General features: G+C 38.5%; 1 protein-coding gene across 1 annotated transcript in view; it reads right to left on the bottom strand.

Annotated features, from left to right (window-relative positions):
* Window positions 1-15601, bottom strand: part of LOC128638618 (toll-like receptor 13) — a 126237-nt gene extending 110636 nt beyond the window's left edge. The window contains exon 1 of the mRNA XM_053690681.1: window positions 15514-15601. The gene's annotated coding sequence lies outside the window, so the exon portion shown is untranslated. The remainder of the gene's footprint in view (window positions 1-15513) is intronic.
* Between the last annotated feature and the right edge of the window lie 2580 nt (window positions 15602-18181).

Below are 18181 nucleotides of genomic sequence, written 5' to 3'. Positions count from 1 at the left end.
TATTTAATAGCTATTGTACCTGGTTAAAATAATTACAAAGTTACCTGTAAAATAAATATTAATCCTAAAATAGCTATAATATAATTATAATTTATAGTGTAGCTATATTAGGATTTATTTTACAGGTAAGTATTTAGCTTTAAATAGGAATAATTTATTTAATAAGAGATAATTAATTTCGTTAGATGTAAATTATATTTAATTTAGGGGGGTGTTAGTGTTAGGGTTAGACTTAGCTTTAGGGGTTAATACATTTATTAGAATAGCGGTGAGCTCCAGTCGGCAGATTAGGGGTTAATAATTGAAGTTAGGTGTCGGCGATGTTAGGGAGGGCAGATTAGGGGTTAATACTATTTATTATAGGGTTAGTCAGGCGGATTAGGGGTTAATAACTTTATTATAGTAGCGCTCAGGTCCGCTCGGCAGATTAGGGGTTAATAAGTGTAGGCAGGTGGAGGCGACGTTGTGGGGGGCAGATTAGGGGTTAATAAATATAATATAGGGGTCGGCGATGTTAGGGCAGCAGATTTGGGATACATAGGGATAATGTAAGTAGCGGCGGTTTACGGAGCGGCAGATTAGGGGTTAATAATAATATGCAGGGGTCAGCGATAGCGGGGGCGGCAGATTAGGGGTTAATAAGTGTAAGGCTAGGGGTGTTTAGACTCGGGGTACATGTTAGAGTGTTAGGTGCAGACGTAGGAAGTGTTTCCGCATAGCAAACAATGGGGCTGCGTTAGGAGCTGAACGCGGCTTTTTTGCAGGTGTTAGGTTTTTTTTCAGCTCAAACAGCCCCATTGTTTTCTATGGGGGAATCGTGCACGAGCACGTTTTTGAGGCTGGCCGCGTCCGTAAGCAACTCTGGTATCGAGAGTTGAAGCTGCGTTAAATATGCTCTACGCTCCTTTTTTGGAGCCTAACTCAGCCTTTATGTGGACTCTCAATACCAGAGTTATTTTTATGGTGCGGCCAGAAAAAAGCCAGCGTTAGCTTTTCGGGTTGTTACCGACAAAACTCTAAATCTAGCCGTTTGTGTTTCCAAAAGCAATATTAAAGCGTCTCTTTCATTCTTAGCCCTAATATACTTAGCCCAGTTCAGAGGCGATTTCTCCAAGAGATAGCGATTATACGAATTAGTCACGCACTTAATTGCTTCTTTTTCTCTTGCTTTTAATTTATTTGCTATCATGGCAGCATATGCTGTTATCTCCCCTCTAAGGACTGCCTTTGCCACACCCCAGAAAGTTTCAGGCCTGTTAATATAATCGGAATTAAAATTAACATATTTTCTAAATTTATCATTAAGATGTCTTTTGAATTTTATATCATTTGCCAGGTAATAGGGAAAACTAAATCTCACCGCTGTACTTTTCTGGCGATTTAGATATATCTCCAAAAAAATAGGAGAGTGATCAGATAGGACTATAGGTGTTATTCCCGTTTTTATTTTCATTGTGCATAGCCGTTCATCTACCAAGAATAAATCTATTCTTGATAGCGTTTTATGTGCCTTAGATAGGCAAGTATACTCCCGTACATCAGGATTCTGGATCCTCCAGATATCTTTTAATGCTAGATTTTAATTAATTTTCTTATACATATTTATTTCTAAATTGTCCCTTTTATGTTTTACTTGTTTAGAGCACTGCCTTAACCTATCTAAGGGACATTGTGGGGCCATATTAAAATCGCCTCCTAGTACCAAATAACCTTCAAAATATGAGAGTATTTTGGATTGCAGTTTGTTCCAAAATTCATAATCAAAAACATTTGGTGCATATATATTACATAGTGTATAAATTTGTTTAGCAATCTTAATATTCAGCATTGCATATCTCCCCTCTGGATCTATCTTAGAGTGTATAACTTCAATTTCTACTCTTTTCCCTACTAATATAGCTAAACCTCTTTTCCTCCTAAAACTAGGTGCGGCAATTACTTCTTTGACCCAAGAAACCTTCATTTTCATTATTTCTGCCGTACTTAAATGTGTTTCTTGCAGAAACACTATCTCTACTTGCATTTTTCTCATGTGGGAGATAATAGCTTTCCTTTTTATAGGAGATGAAATACCCCCCATGTTCCAAGATATTAATTTAAATGTATCTGCCATCTTCTCTTTATCTTTTATCTAATGTGAAAAAAAAAAAAAAAAGATAGATACCCCTCTCCTTCTCTTAACCCAGAATAGATCCCTATACAATCCTGCATCTCTTAATAATGTCTAACCACCCACTTGAGGCCTACTGGGCTGTGGAATCTAGCTCAGTTAAAAAAAAAATCGGCCTTTTGTGCATTGTCAAAAAAATATACATTTTCTTTAACAGAAACCTTAAGTTTTGATGGGTATATTAAAGTTGTTCGGTACCCTCTCTGTATATATTTTGTACAAATCGGTGCCAATTCTTTTCTTTTTATAGAAGTTTCAACTGAGAAATCCTGAAAGAAAAGTATTTTAGCTCCTCCAATAGTAATGGGCTGTTTTTTTCAAAATTGCTGAAGTATGTTAACCTTGTCTATGTAATTTAGAAATCGTGCTATTACTGGTCTAGGTCTTTTATTACTTTTATTATCTGTCTGAGGTGGCCCTATTCTGTGCACTTTTTCAACTATTACTGATGTGCGAGACAATTTAAGTAACTGAGCTAGTGTTTCTGTTATGAACAGGGTTAGATTCTCATATTGTTTACCCTCGGTATACCAATGATCCGAATATTATTCCGTCTGGACCGATTTTCAAGGTCCTCTAATCTTATCTGCATTTTTTGAATTTTTATATTTGTGTCTTCTATACTAGAACTATGTGCAACAGTTAGATCCTCTAAATCTGAAACCCTTTGCTCTACCTCTTGTAGCCTACTAGAGAATTGTCTAACTTCCTGAGTGAGTAAAAAAAAAAGGAATTGATAAAGGAAAAGTTTGTGAAACTAAGAATGCTTAGTGCATATGCGTGACTATGTGGGTGCTTATTGCTTTATGTGCCTGTGTGAATTGTTATATTTAGTGAAAAAAGAGAAAGGAGAAAAAAAGGAAATGGGATTTAAAGATGTGAATTTTTTAATTTTTTTTAAAGACTGTTCTACCAGGTACTTGCGGTACTCAACACTAAAGCAACTCCGCCTAAGGTGGCCCAAATTCCCATTGTCAGCGAAGATTCAATCTACCTTTTATTCACCAAGTTTAAATTACCCAAGGGAGAGAAGGAGGTGGCCTATTACCCTTATTGAAGGTTAATTCAACTAGCAACTCTTTTAGCAATTTGTAAACTGTCTCAGTAAAATATTGTTGCTAAGCAAAAATAAAGCTATGTGAAACCTTACACATTATTTTATCCAGACATATTGTGGGAATACACCATTTTTCCTGAATTACATTTATCTATTATCCCCCAAATAGATCCTATTGCAGTGCAAAAGAAGGAAAACAAAAATAATTATTTCCAATTGCATGTGAGCAAAAGCTTTCCAACAAGTGTTGGTTGTTGGAGTTTAAAATGCAGTCAAATTCTAATTATGATGTCACAAACAGCTTACTTATTAATACTTCACACACTATAAAATTACATTTAACAACAGAGCCCTGTATCAGCTGCTTGCTTCTCTTATACCTTAAACTTTATATAGCAGATGTAGATATTTCTGCTAGCACAAAATGAACCTCTCATTTGCCTGTTGTTTCTGAAAAACGAACACATCCAACTATGTTATAGGTATTCAAGCCTTTTTAGCTAAGGAGAGTTACAGTCTATCTCCCTTAGTCTTATAATCACAGTGCTACTCTTAAAAAGCCACCTTTATCTTACATATCCCTGCTCATTACTAACAAAGACATTGTAACCTTTTACTCAAAAAAAAAGAGAAAAAAAGATACAATAACATAAATTGTGTCTTTTATCATTTGTGTCCAATTTGAGTTAGCAATTTTGTGTCCACATAAAGCTTTCGAGTTGAGGGCTTTGTATATTTTTTTCTTTTCTTTTTCCTTCCCCTTCCTTTATTTTATAGTTATGTTAGTAATAAGGTGTAGTTCTTTACAGGTTTTCCCAAACGCTTTAGCTTGTATCCCGGCACCCTTCTGTTGCCTTGATAATACTGCAGTTTAGCAACCTTCCCCTCCCCTGCAACACACAAACATAATACCTCTTAGGGAATTATTTGTAGCACTCAACCCCTCACACACGGCAACCTCACAACTTTACCATCTCTTGACTCAACCCACGATGAGCCAGCCTCCTCTCACGCAGCACCAGTGGGAGAGGAGGACGCCAGCTAGCAATTAACCATAGACAGCTTCCCAGCAATATTGAAGAAAGCAGAGGGCTCCCCCAGCCTCTCAATCAAGTTGGCGCAGGACTTACCTCCTCCCACGCAGCACCGATGGGGGAGGAGGGAGGACAGTTACCCAGCTGTACACGGATCCGCCGGGAGATTCAGGGAAGGAGTCAGAGGTCCTCTCAGGATGCGATGCAGAATGCGTCGTTGTTCGTACCGTTGAGGAAGGTGAGGGGGCGGTCACCAAATGTTTTTGTAAGTCCCGGAGGGGAAGTAGAAAGAAGAGGTAGTCTCTCCAGGCTCAGTTCAACAGCCTTTTTCACTGAGCTAACCCCGTCTCTCACATTGACCATGGGAGAGGGGGAAAAAGAAAGCGTTCTTTATGGCAGTTTATATACTTGCTTTGCTTTACTTGCAGATCTTTCCAGGCTAAGGGGATACTATCACAGTGGGGTGAAATTCCACTGAGTTTGTTCCGGCAGCGTTAGAGCCTGCTGTCCAACAGCTACCCCAAATTTTCAGGGCTTGGCGCGTAGGTAACCGCCAGCAGCTATGCTAAGCTCCTCCTCCAGAACAGGTGTCAGACAGGGAATATAATTTTAAACAAGTTTCCAATTTACTTTCATCACCAATTTTGCTTTGTTCTCTTGGTATTCTTAGTTGAAAGCTAAACCTAGAAGGTTCATATGTTAATTTCTTAGACCTTGAAGACTGCCTCTAATTTGAATGCATTTTGACCACTAGAGGGCATTAGTTCATGTGTTTCATATAGATAACATTGAGCTCATGAACGTGAAGTTACCCTGGAGTCTGTCAAAAGAACTGAAATATGGGTGCAGTTTGCAGAGGCCTAGATACAAAGTAATCACATAGATAAAAAGTGTATTTCTATAACATTGTTGGTTATGCAAAACTGGGGAATGGGTAATAAAGGGATTATCTTTCTTTTAATACAACAAAAATTCTGGTGTTGACTGTCCCTTTAAATAGTGGTGTTCTGCCCCCCTTTTATTCCCACTAGCCAATTTAAATTATCCAATTATGAAAGGCATTCGTCCTACTGGTTGATTAATATGTTCAAATTACCCAATAAAAATGTCTTGCATCCTATTAATTGGGGGTGTCACTTAGAGTGGTTGATTTTTTGGATTAGGTTAGGGGCTTTATAGAGGCAGTGAATTTAATATTTGGGGGGCTAATTGGGGTGCTAACAAAGGTAATGAAAGTAAGATGTAAGGCCCTTCAGAGCTCAACAGGGGTGCTACATGTGCATTTGGAGGTGCATAGCACCCCTCAGCACCACCATAGAACCACCACTAGCAGCAGGTAAAGGGTTAATAGCATTTGGGGTGGTCCTGAGGTTGATACGATATCTGACAAATGGTGTGGTGAAAGGTTCCAACAGCTAGGGGGCTAATGAGAATCTCACAAAAAATGTGTGCTAATGCTTTACTTTTTGCCAGAACAAACTATTTTATTCTACAGAGCTCATGAAATTAACAGTAGACACAAAAAATGACTTTTTACTTGTAATGGCAAAAAGTATTCTACTAATATTCGCTCTCTACATAACACTTGTATTTTTGCTTTTGACTTGTAATCTAGCCCACTATGGTCCAACAAAGTAATTAATTATACATCTTTGGCTTATTTTTATTTCAAAATATTCTGTCTGTCTATCTATCGTTCTCACTCAAGTTTAAAAATGCTGGGTAGTTCCTAGTTTCAGCAGTCTAAGATTTTATACTTTAAAAGAAATAAAAAATGCATGTGAAGTTTAATTAAGAAGTAGCAAAAGTAGCCAGAAGGAGCAGAGGCTTTGCTGGGGGGGGGGGGGGGGGGCTTGCCCCCCAGCATAATTGCTACTCCCCCAACTGTGTTCGGCCCTTATTTGACCACCACAACTTTGCCTAGGTTCCCCATAGCTCCACCTGACCCCACTCACAGACCACCCAACTAGAGTTGCCAACCCTCCCTTATTTCCAAGGATCTCCCTTATTTGCACAAACTTTTTTACAGTCTGCTAGGCTCCCATATTTATCTGTTCTTAGAGCATGTTTCTCTGTTGTTTTTTAAAAACATGTAAAATCTTAATTTCAGTCATTTAATATTGTACTCTTGTACTCATATCTTTACTCCCACTGTGCCTTAAATGAGAAATAAAATTGACTGATTTGCAGAAAGTTGTTGAATGTATTAAGCTGAACTGTGTAAATGAACATCATTTGTATGACGAGTTTTGTTGTACCAAACTGTATCAAATTGTAAAATAAAGATTGTTTTTTTTTCAGTAACCGCTGTAGAATTTGTTGATTTACTAGGTGAATATTGCCACTTCCATAGTCTCCCTTACTTTCTTCAAAAAAAGTTGGCACCCCTACACCTAACACTACCCATGACATGCCCAGCCCTGTTGTGACCCTGGCTACAAATACACTGGTGGGCATCTGGTAAGTGTCCCCTCTATGTAAATCCTGGAGACAGCACTGCTAAGGAGCGCTGTCCTTGCACTAGATAGACATTTTTTATTTATTTGTTAATTTATTTTATTTTTTAGCAATTTTCAATTTCATATTGACTTCACATAGATTAGAAGACTCTTGTTTCATAATACATAAGTTATATTTATTAACAAACTAGCTTCTATGCAAAAGTATCTTTACTAGAAAGTTGTATCAACCCTTTTGTGACAGTAGCTATTGCATGGTCTTCAAACACAATATGGGTGTGCACAGTAACGCCTGCAGAAACTGTGCAGTCTCGCAGCTGATGGGGAAATCTGTGGTCCTACAGCCCTGGAAACCTTTGCAACATCAGCCATTGCAAAAGTGTTAAATAATGATGAAAAATGCCTGTCCTCTTGAAGAATCAAACAACATCAGAGTTGTGTGTGAGAAATTCTAATCTTTATACACCCATTATACAAGACACATTTTCGTCAACCACAATTTAGGGATCGATAATTTCCTATGTTTTCAACTCAGGGAAATGCAGTCAGGGGAGGCAGGTGAGGCAGTACCTCACCTGTCATATGGGGGGAAAAATCCTTCTAAATTAAATTAAAAAAAACAAAAACTTTTTTTTCTTAAAAAATAAATAAATATATATACTGTATATATATATATATATATATATATATATATATATATATATATATATGTATATATATATATCCCCATGTTAAGTTATGTAGAAAGGCAGTGAGTAGGTCTGCCGCTCTCCATTGCGCAACATGCCAACTATATTGACCATGAGCCGCTCGCCAGCACCCCCATTTGAGGCAGCTCTCATAGATGCCTCTTAGGGAGGGGGGAATCAATCAGCACCGGTCACATTCCTGGTGATTGACAGCACTAGGCAACCTAACCGGAGTTCTTACACTGGACTGGAGGGCAGGCTGAGTACAGCCTCAGAGGAGGAACTAGCAATAGGCAAATGGCAAAGTCAGAAGAAGCCAGGAACTTAAAAGTGCACAGCATGCATGACAAATGAGTAGACCAAAACTCAGAGGGCTGCTCTGCTGTGGCCACTAGCCTGTGAGACTGTTGGTAGTGACGGTGATGCTGGTATATGGTAAGTAAGTTCATCATCCAAGTTTATCGAATATAATTGCAGCATGCAACATAAAAATGTTATGTTGCATGCTGCAATAATATTTGATAAACTTAACCGGGGTGGAACACTTTGTGGCAGCAGCTCAGGCTCCTGGGAGGCCAAAATTAAAATAACAGCTATTTTTACTTAAAGTGAAGGTAAAGTTTTCACGATTGCATTATCTAATTATACTTTTTCCCAAAAATAAATATTAGTTTAATTCATCATTTTTTTTAATTCTAAGTATAAAATGACTTTTATAGCTGTAAACTTACTTGCTTTTGAGTAGAAAATTCAACCCGTAATAATTTTTTTTTGCTGGTCACGTTTTTATCTCTGCTTATTGAAATCCTGGCCGTTAGGCGGCCGTCAAACTTCATCATCCACCTAAGGGATGATCTGCGCAGGCGTTTAGCCTTTGTTTTTGGTGTAGAAGATTACCGGCCGCATGCGCATTGCTTAGTAGACAATGTTGTGCGCATGCGCAGATCATTTTGATTCTCCTGAACGCTCTTTTGAGACACGTATAGAGCGGGTGGGACCGCTCTATACGTCACTGTCCAAAGATCAGGAAGTGGATGTGGGGAGGAGTTATTAACATAACGGTATGTTAATATAGAACAATATTATTCTGCAAATAAATAATGAATTTTAAAAATAAAGTTAGCGACCTTAATATTGGAACTAGGAAGACTTTGTTACTGTTTACAAGTAGCTAAAACGTTACCTTCACTTTAAAGAGACAGTCTACACCTTTTCTATATCATGCAGCAGGAATGGTAAAAAAAGTTATTTTAAAATTAATATTGTTTCTGGCCACTTTGAAATGGCTGCCAGCCCTCTGATGACATCATAATCTGGGCTGCATATGGCATCCAATTACAAAAGGCTCATAAGTTGGAGTCAACAGACCTTGAATGCTATTCAGCAGAGTGCCTAGATGCAGCCCAGATCAGATTTATTTTAATATAACTTTTTTTTACTGTTCCTGCTTCATGATATAGAAAGTGTGCAGGAGGATATTTGCTGCTTAATCTAAGGAAATACTTTAAGAGGACTAAGGTGTAGACTGTCCTTTTAAAACCTCAGTAATACCAATATTGCAGCATGTATATGTAAAACATACTTCTGATCCTGGAACTTCTCACTTTGGTACATCCTGTGTTGTAATTGTGTAAAACCTGACTCAGTTAGTGGGTGCTGTGATCTCAGGGTGATTGGGTTAATTCTTACAAAATCAGCATGCAAATACAGTATGTATGTAATAATGCAGGTCCACTCCGGTTACACAGCACACACTACACTAGTAATAGTAATCATGTTCCTACACTTATTTAGTTCTGCATATATTTGTTGTAAACGTCTAGGTTTTTGTTGGTGGTAATAAAAAAATATAGAAATTCAACCTCAGACCTCTCAGCTAAGAAAAATCTATCAGAGTGCACAGATTTGCAGATTTAATTCATGTTTGACAAACTTTAAATTGTGGGTTCTTTGTACATGTGAACATATGGGCCCATATTTTTCAAGCTCCGTACGGAGCTTGAAGGGCCGTGTTTCTGGCGAGTCTTCAGACTCGCCAGAAACACAAGTTATGAAGCAGGCGGACAGGAATCGCCGGAAATCAACCCGATTGAGTACGATTGGGTTGATTGACACCTCCCTGCTGGCGGCTGATTGACCGCAAGTCAGCAGGGGGCGGCGTTGCACCAGCAGCTCTTGTGAGCTGCTGGTGCAATGTTAAATGCGGAGAGCATATTGCTCTCCGCATTTAGCAAGGTCTTGCGGACCTAATCTGCACTGTCGGATCAGGTCCGCAAGACCTTTAATAAAATTGGGGCCATGGTCTGTGTGTGTATGTATGTTGTAATGTGTTTCTATGTTGGTGCATGTGTGTTTGTGTGTGGTCTGTGTGTGTATGTGTGTTCTAATGTGTGTCTATGGTTATGCATGCCTGTGTTTGTGTGTGGTCTGTGTATGTGTGTTCTAATGTGTGTCTGTGGTGGTGCATGTCTGTGTTTGTGTGTGGTCCGTGTGTGTATGTGTGTTCTAATGTGTATCTGTCGTGGTGCATGTGTGTTTCTATTTAGTCTGTGTGTGTGTTGTAATGTGTCTGTGGTTATGCATGCCTTTGTTTGTGTGGGGTCTGTGTGTGTATGTGTATTCTAATGTGTGTCTGTGGTGGTGCATGTCTGTGTATGTGTGTGGTCTGTGTGTGTATGTGTTCTAATGTGTGTCTGTGGTTATGCATGCCTGTGTTTGTGTATGGTCTGTGTGTGTATGTGTGTTCTAATGTGTGTCAGTGGTGGTGCATGTCTGTGTTTGTGTGTGGTCTGTGTGTGTGTATGTGTGTTCTAATGTGTGTCTATGATGGTGCATGTGTGTTTGTATGTAGTCTGTATGTGTCTGTGTATGTTCTAATGTGGCTGTGGTTATGCATGCCTGTGTTTGTGTGTGGTCTGTGTGTGTATGTGTGTTCTAATGTGTGTCTGTGGTGGTGCATGGGTGTTTGTAAGAGGTCTGTGTGTGTATGTGTGCTGTAATGTGTGTCTGTGGTTATGCATGTCTGTGTTTGTGTGTGGTCTTTGTGTGTATGTGTGTTCTAATGTGTGTCTGTGGTGGTGCATGTGTGTGGTCTGTATGTGTATGTGTGTTTTAATGTGTGTCTGTGGTTGTTCATGTCTGTGTTTATGTGTGGTCTGTGTGTGTGTATGTGTGTTTTAATGTGTGTCTGTGATTGTACATGTATGTGTTTATAGGTGGTCTGTGTGTATGTGTGTTTTAAAGTGTGTCTGTGGTTATGCATGTTGGTGTTTGTGTGTGGTCTGTGTGTGTATGTGTGTTCTAATGTGTACCTGTGGTGGTGCATGTGTGTTTGTAGGAGGTCTGTGTGTGTATGTGTGTTGTAATGTGTGACTGTGGTGAGTGCATGTGTGTTTGTAGGAGGTCTGTGTGTGTATGTGTGTTGTAATGTGTGTCTACTGTCTGTTGTTGTTCATGTCTGTGTTTGAGTGTGGTCTGTATGTGTATGTGTGTTTTAATGTGTGTCTGGTTGTTCATGTCTGTGTGTGGTCTGTGTGTGTATGTGTGTTTTAAATGTGTGTCTGTGGATGTACATGTATGTGTTTGTAGGTGGTCTGTGTATGTATGTGTGTTTTAACGTGTGTCTGTGGTTATGCATGTCTGTGTTTGTGTATGGTCTGTGTGTGTATGTGTGTTCTAATGTGTGTCTGTGGTGGTGCATATGTGTGGTCTGTGTGTATGTATGTTGTAATGTGTGTCTGTGGTTGTTCATGTCTGTGTTTGTGTATGTGTGTTTTAATGTGTGTCTGTGGTTGATCCTGTCTGTGTTTGTGTGTGGTCTGTATGTGTATTTTAATGTGTGTCTGTGGTTGTTCATGTCTGTGTGTGGTCTCTGTGTGTATGTGTGTATGTGTGTTTTAAAGTGTGTCTGTGGTTGTTCATGTCTGTGTTTGTGTGTGGTCTGTGTGTGTATGTGTGTTTTAATGTGTGTCTGTGGTTGTACATGTATGTGTTTGTAGGTGGTCTGTGTATGTATGTGTGTTTTAACGTGTGTCTGTGGTTATGCATGTCTGTGTTTGTGTGTGGTATGTGTGTGTATGTGTGTTTTAATGTGTGTCTGTGGTGGTGCATGTGTGTGGTCTGTGTGTGTATGTGTGTTGTAATGTGTGTCTGTGGTTGTTCATGTCTGTTTGTGTGTGGTCTGTAAGTATGTGTATGTGCGTTTTAATGTGTGTCTGTGATTGTTCTTGTCTGTGTTTGTGCGTGGTCTATGTGTGTATGTGTGTAATGTGTGTCTGTGGTTGTACATCACAGGGCCGGATTGGGCCACCGGGATACTGGGAAAAATCCTGGTGGGCCGCCTGGGCAGTGGGCCTCCAGACAGTTATCTTGGAAGCTAGTAGAGCTCAGCACATACAGGGCCGACCTTTGGGGTGTTAGAACTGTGCGGTCACACAGGGCGCAGTGAAGGCAGTTTTTTTTTAAATGTATAAAATGTATTTTTTATTATTATTATTATTAATCCCGAGAGTGGCGGGGGGAGGGGCAGGGCTGCGGTGGGGGGAGGGGCGCTGCAACTGTGGGTGCACGCATAAGTGTAAGTACAGGGCTTTGCTTCGGATGTGAATGCAGTGGGTCTCCTGGAAGCACGCAGTGCCACATTTGTTTTGTGGGGTTGGGCCGCGCAGCCCGCGCTCAGAGAATCAGAGGCTTGAATGGCTTGAATATCACTCTGTCAGTGACAGGAGACAGGCTCAGGAAAGAGCTTTACTACAAAAAAAAGGAGGGTACAACCGCACAGAAAAGAGGCACCAAAGGGCTGTTATAATAAAAAATAGCTTTATTTGATCAAAGTTAAAATATAAAGTACATAGTCACAACCATCCTGACTAGTTTTGTGCCGTAACAGAGCACGATTTAAAAACAAAATATAAACAAGATGTGGAAAATTGTAAATAAAAAACTCTGGGTCCTGAATTCCTCTAAACTAACGAGCTGCGACCTCTTGCTATAACTCTCTGCTCCTCTTCATGTTCTTGGGTAATTTTTCATGGCTCTGTGTGTTGTAAAAACGATCCTATCTACAACACAGACCTTCTTATGCCAACAATCTCTATCAGACTTATCTAATTGCTAAACTAAAGTACTTAGTTTTAATAGTTATACACGTTTCAACACTATATGGTGTCTAGTAAAGCACTGTGCTGCATAATATATTTAATTTATTTATTTATCAGCTACAGGGTTAATTGTCTCCAAGGACCAGTCAACACATTAGATTTACATAATCAACAAATGCAAGATAACAAGACAATGCAATAGCACTTAGTCTGAACTTCAAATGAGTAGTAGATTTTTTTTATAACAAATTTCAAAGTTATGTATATTTCCACTCCCCTTGTACCATGTGATAGCAATCAGCCAATCACAAACGCATATACGTATAGTCTGTGAAATCTTGCACATGCTCAGTAGGATCTGGTGACTCAAAAAGTGTAAATATAAAAGGCTGTGCACATTTTTTTTAATGGAAGTAAATTGGAAAGTTGTTTAAAATTACATGCTGTATCTGAATCATGAAAATTTAATTTAACCTGAGTGTCCCTTATATATATATGTGTGTGTGTGTCTTTGACGGATTATAGGGCTGGTGGGCTGGTCTAAAAGATTTTCAGGGCTGCTTTTTATTCCCAGTCCGACCCTGTGTACATGTATGTATTAGTAGGTGGTCTGTGTATGTATAATAAAATGTCAAACTAGCCCTTTCAACATAATTGTGAGTATCGCAAGATGTTCTGGAATTAAACAGTGTTTTAAGCATGGGCAAAACACACTGAAAAGTGTATGTACTTATGAAAATCATAGTTTAGATTCATTAAACCTCTCTTCATCTCTGTTGTATAGTTCTTTGCTTGAGGACTAATATTTACATACATTATGTATATGTATTTATTAGCCATATGCAAGATATCCTATACAGGAAAGAAAGAACTGCTGTGAACACATAAAGCAGAAATATTCACCTCAAAAACTAAAAAGAAGTTTGCCAATCATGTGCCTAAGATGTTTCTTTTTTGTTAATACATTTCTTCAAAGTTAAAGGGACAGTAAAGCCATATTAAGAGATTCATGATTTAGACAGAGGGTTCCATTTATCAAGCTACGGATGGAGCTTGAGGGTCCATGTTTCAGAAACAGCAGTTATGAAGCAGCGGTCTAAAGACCGCTGCTCCATAACCCTGTCTGCCTGCTCTGAGCAGGCGGACACACATCGCAGAAAGTACGATCGGGTTGATTGACACCTCCCTGCTGGCGGCCGATTAGCCGCAAATCTGCAGGGGGCGGCGTTGCACCAGCAGCTCACAAGAGCTGATGATGCAATGCTGAATATGGAGAGCGTATTGCTCTCCACATTCAGCGAGGTCTGGTGGACCTGATCCGCACTGTCGGATCAGGTCTGCCAGACCTTTGATAAATATCCCCCAGAGCATACAATTTTAAACAACTTTCCAATTTCCTTATATTATTTAATTTGCTTCCTTCTCTTGTTATCCAGTGCTGAACGGTTTATCTAGGAACGCTCTGGAGAAGGAAAAAAACAAGGTTCTAGCTGCTAATTGGTGGCTGCACATATATACTGATTGTCATTGGTTTACCCATGTGTTCAGTTAGAAATCAGTAGTGCATTGCTGCTCCTTCAACAAATAATACCAAGAGAATAAAGCAAATGTAATATTAGTAAGTAAACTGGAAAGTTGTTTGAAATTGTATTTTCTACCTAAATCATGAAGGAAAATTTTGGGGTTTCATGTCCCTTTAAGTTACAGTATTTTAATTTTGAAAACACAATTGGTATCAGCAATCATGTCTTTATTGTTTGGTGTTCCGTTTTGTTTGTGTTCAAGATATTTTGCACATTTTTAAAACACAAATTTAGCAATACATATACAATGGTTTTGAGCAAATAAAGTCAACAACATAAAATAATACCTCAATTTCTGTCTTCTGTGCCTCCATTATAAAATATTTTCTCTTTAAAAAGCAATATTACAGATAAAGCTCAAACCAGTGATACATCCTTCCCTCTCACTTCCATACTGGAGAAGTGGTGGGCTTAATAAATAACATATTTTAGCCCCAAACTCTGTGGTGGTACTAGGGGACACTAAAGTGCTATGTATACCAATTCATCATTGTGTCACTTTCCAAACGCACATGTGTCAGGCTGATACCTGTAGAATTTTACTCTCACTGACACAAACTGTATTTGTCTTGCTTGTTTAGACTGCTTGTACTGTATTTATCAATATTTTAGAATACTTAGGGGGTCACATATAAATGTATGGCTATTAAATACACAAATAATAATCTATTTCCTAAAAATGTCCAATGTGACAGTGCCAGATTTTAGTAAGGTTTGCAAGGTACAATCTGTCTGCTGTACTCCCCCACCAAGTTGTGGCCACCAATTTTTGCCCATCAACCAGAAAAACATCTTTAGTTCTGCTTTTTCCTGGAGACCACAAAAACTAGTGCAGAGAGCCACATAGTGCCCTAGGGCTACCAGTGGGCCATCCCTGGCATAAAGAAAATAAGTGCTTAGATTTAACAGAAAATGAACATGGACAGTCCAATATCTAAACATACCCTGATTGATAAGCATTCTATGTGCAGCAACTACACCGTGCATAGGCTCTGAGATTGACATCAACTGTATGAACAAGGTTTAAGTCATGAGATAAAAATATCTGCATTTTATGCACAAATATTACATATATTATGAGATTGGCATTAGCTGTATGAACAAGGTTTAAGTCATGAGATAAAAATATCTGCATTTTATGCACAAATATTACATATATTATGAGATTGGCACCAGCCAGCTGTATGCACAAGGTTTCAATCCTGAAGTAAAAAAATGCCTAATTCTGCCTTTTATGCACATATATTACAAATTGCCTGTCCCTTTAAACTGAGATTTTTTTCTACCATAACATAAAATCTACAACTTCAAATGAGTTTATTGTAAACCTGTCTATTCAATGGTGGGACTATTTATAGTTACAGAGAGCATCAAAGCCGATAAATATTTATAATTTAGCACTTACATTTTAATAGATGTTACCTTTAATTCCCGTAGCTGCTCAAAAACATTCCACGCCCATGATTCTTCAGTTTTGCAGTATTCTGAGCTGATTTATCATTCTGCTTTCATATGCACATCCTGAAGAATATAACAAAACGTGTCCCGCTGACACTGTCCTTTCTGAAATCAGTTCTCTTTTCTGTGAGAAAAAAAAACTGCAATAATCTCTGCTTCCTATTTTAGAAGCTTACGCCAGTTCAGGAGCAAAAGGAGTACTTTGTAAATCTGTTTCCTTATAAAACAGGTGTCTCTTAAAAAGGATATGGTTTTTAGTTTACAGCAGGTCTATACTGCTGAATTTAAAAACGTCTAAAAATGCTTATAGGTTTGAATATCAGTGTTGAACACTAATATGTAAGGAAGGACTCACACTGTGTCCCTTCCATGCAATTGTCCTTATTTCTAAAGCAACACCTGCAATTAAATATTTACTTCCAAGCTTGTGTGCTTATCTGCAAGTTAAGCATTAGCAGAAAGTATTTATCAGCCAACAGACCGAGAGGTGCACTCGTCACTCGCCCCAGGTCCCATGCTTTGAAGGCCCTCGCAATGTCATCAGGGGTGAAGTTATAAGAAGGTGCAATAAACATCATTGTATTTAGTTTAGAGGTGTAATATATACTGTTATTCTTTATATAGGACACAATGAATGTTATCACAGGGGTGATCCATACAGGGGAAGGGGATAAAGGCGCTGGGCTAAGAAACCCACAAAATTGTCTTACCTAGGGCCTTGCAAATGTTAAGAGTAGCCCTGTAAGACAGTAGGCATTAGTAGGAAGTATACATCTGATACTGCTGTATTAGTTTCAATTTAAATTTAAACAGCTTAATTTTTTTTTTAGCAAAAGGAATTACTTCAACAACTTGACATGATGCCCTTTTATACGGAGGATAGAAAATGTTTGAGTGCAATGCCTAAACACCAAAAATGTTATTGTTTAAAAAGATAGATAATCCCTTTATTTACCATTCCCCAGTTTTGTATAACCAACATTGTTATAGAAATATAATTTTTACCTCTGTAATTACCTTGTATCTAAGCTTCTGCTGACTGCCTCCTTATCTCAGATCTTTTGACAGACTTGCATTTCAGGCAATTGGTGCTGACTCTTAAATAACTTCACATGCATGAGCTCAATATTATCTATATGAAAGACATGAACTAACACCCTCTAGCTGTGAAAAACTGTCAAATGCATTTAGATAAGTCGGCCTTCAAGGGCTTAGAAATTAGCATATGACCCTACCTAGGTTAAGCTTTCAACTAAGAATACCAAGAGAACAATGCAAATTTGATGATAAAAGTACATTTGAAAGCTGTTTAAAATGACATGCCCTATCTGAATCATGAAAGTTAAATTTGGACTTTACTATCCTTTTAATTATTTTTTGCCACATAATCTTTGTACTAATTTGTTTGTGTAGAATTATGTTTTTGTTTTGTTAATTTACGCCTAGATTTAGAGTTCTGCGTTAGCCGTCAAGACCAGCGTTAAGGGCTCCTAACGCTGTTTTTTACCGCCCGCTGGTATTTAGAGTCAGTCAGGAAAGGGTCTAACGCTCACTTTCCAGCCGCGACTTTTCCATACCGCAGATCCCCTTACGCCAATTGCGTATCCTATCTTTTCAATGGGATCTTCCTAACGCCGGTATTTAGAGTCTTGGCTGAAGTGAACGTTAGAACTCTAACGACAAAACTCCAGCCGCAGAAAAAAGTCAGGAGTTAAGAGCTTTATGGGCTAACACTGTTTTATAAAGCTCTTAACTACTGTGCTATAAAGTACACTAACACCCATAAACTACCTATGTACCCCTAAACCGAGGTCCCCCCACATCGCCGCCACTATAATAATTTTTTTTAACCCCTAATCTGCCGACCGCACACCGCCGCCACCTACGTTATCCCTATGAACCCCTAATCTGCTGCCCCTAACACCGCCGACACCTACATAATATTTATTAACCCCTAATCTGCCCCCCCCCCAATGTCGCTGCTACCTTACCTACACTTATTAACCCCTAATCTGCGGACCGGACCTCGCCGCCACTATAATAAATGTATTAACCCCTAAACCGCCTCACTCCCGCCTCGCAAACCCTATAATAAATAGTTAACCCCTAATCTGCCCTCCCTAACATCGCTGCCACCTAACTTCAAGTATTAACCCCTAATCTGCCGACCTTACCTTGCCGCTGCTCTAATAAATGTATTAACCCCTAAAGCTAAGTCTAACCCTAACCCTAACACCCCCCTAAGTTAAATATAATTTAAATCTAACGAAATAAATTATTTCTTATTAAATAAATCAATCCTATTTAAAGCTAAATACTTACCTGTAAAATAAACCCTAATATAGCTACAATATAACGAATAATTATATTGTAGCTATTTTAGCATTTATATTTATTTTACAGGCAGCTTTGCATTTATTTTAACCAGGTACAATAGCTATTAAATAGTTATTAACTATTTAATAGCTACCTAGTTAAAATAATTACAAAATTACCTGTAAAATAAATCCTAACCTAAGTTACAATTAAACCTAACACTACACTATCAATAAATTAATTAACTAAACTACCTACAATTACCTACAATTAAATCAACTAAACTAAATTACAAACAAAACAAACACTAAATTAC

The sequence above is a fragment of the Bombina bombina genome, chromosome 8 (genome assembly GCF_027579735.1).
Source record: "Bombina bombina isolate aBomBom1 chromosome 8, aBomBom1.pri, whole genome shotgun sequence".
Classification (NCBI taxonomy): Eukaryota; Metazoa; Chordata; class Amphibia; order Anura; family Bombinatoridae; genus Bombina; species Bombina bombina.
The sequence above is the reverse complement of the archived record's forward strand: the minus strand, read 5'-3'. Positions and strand labels throughout refer to the sequence as shown.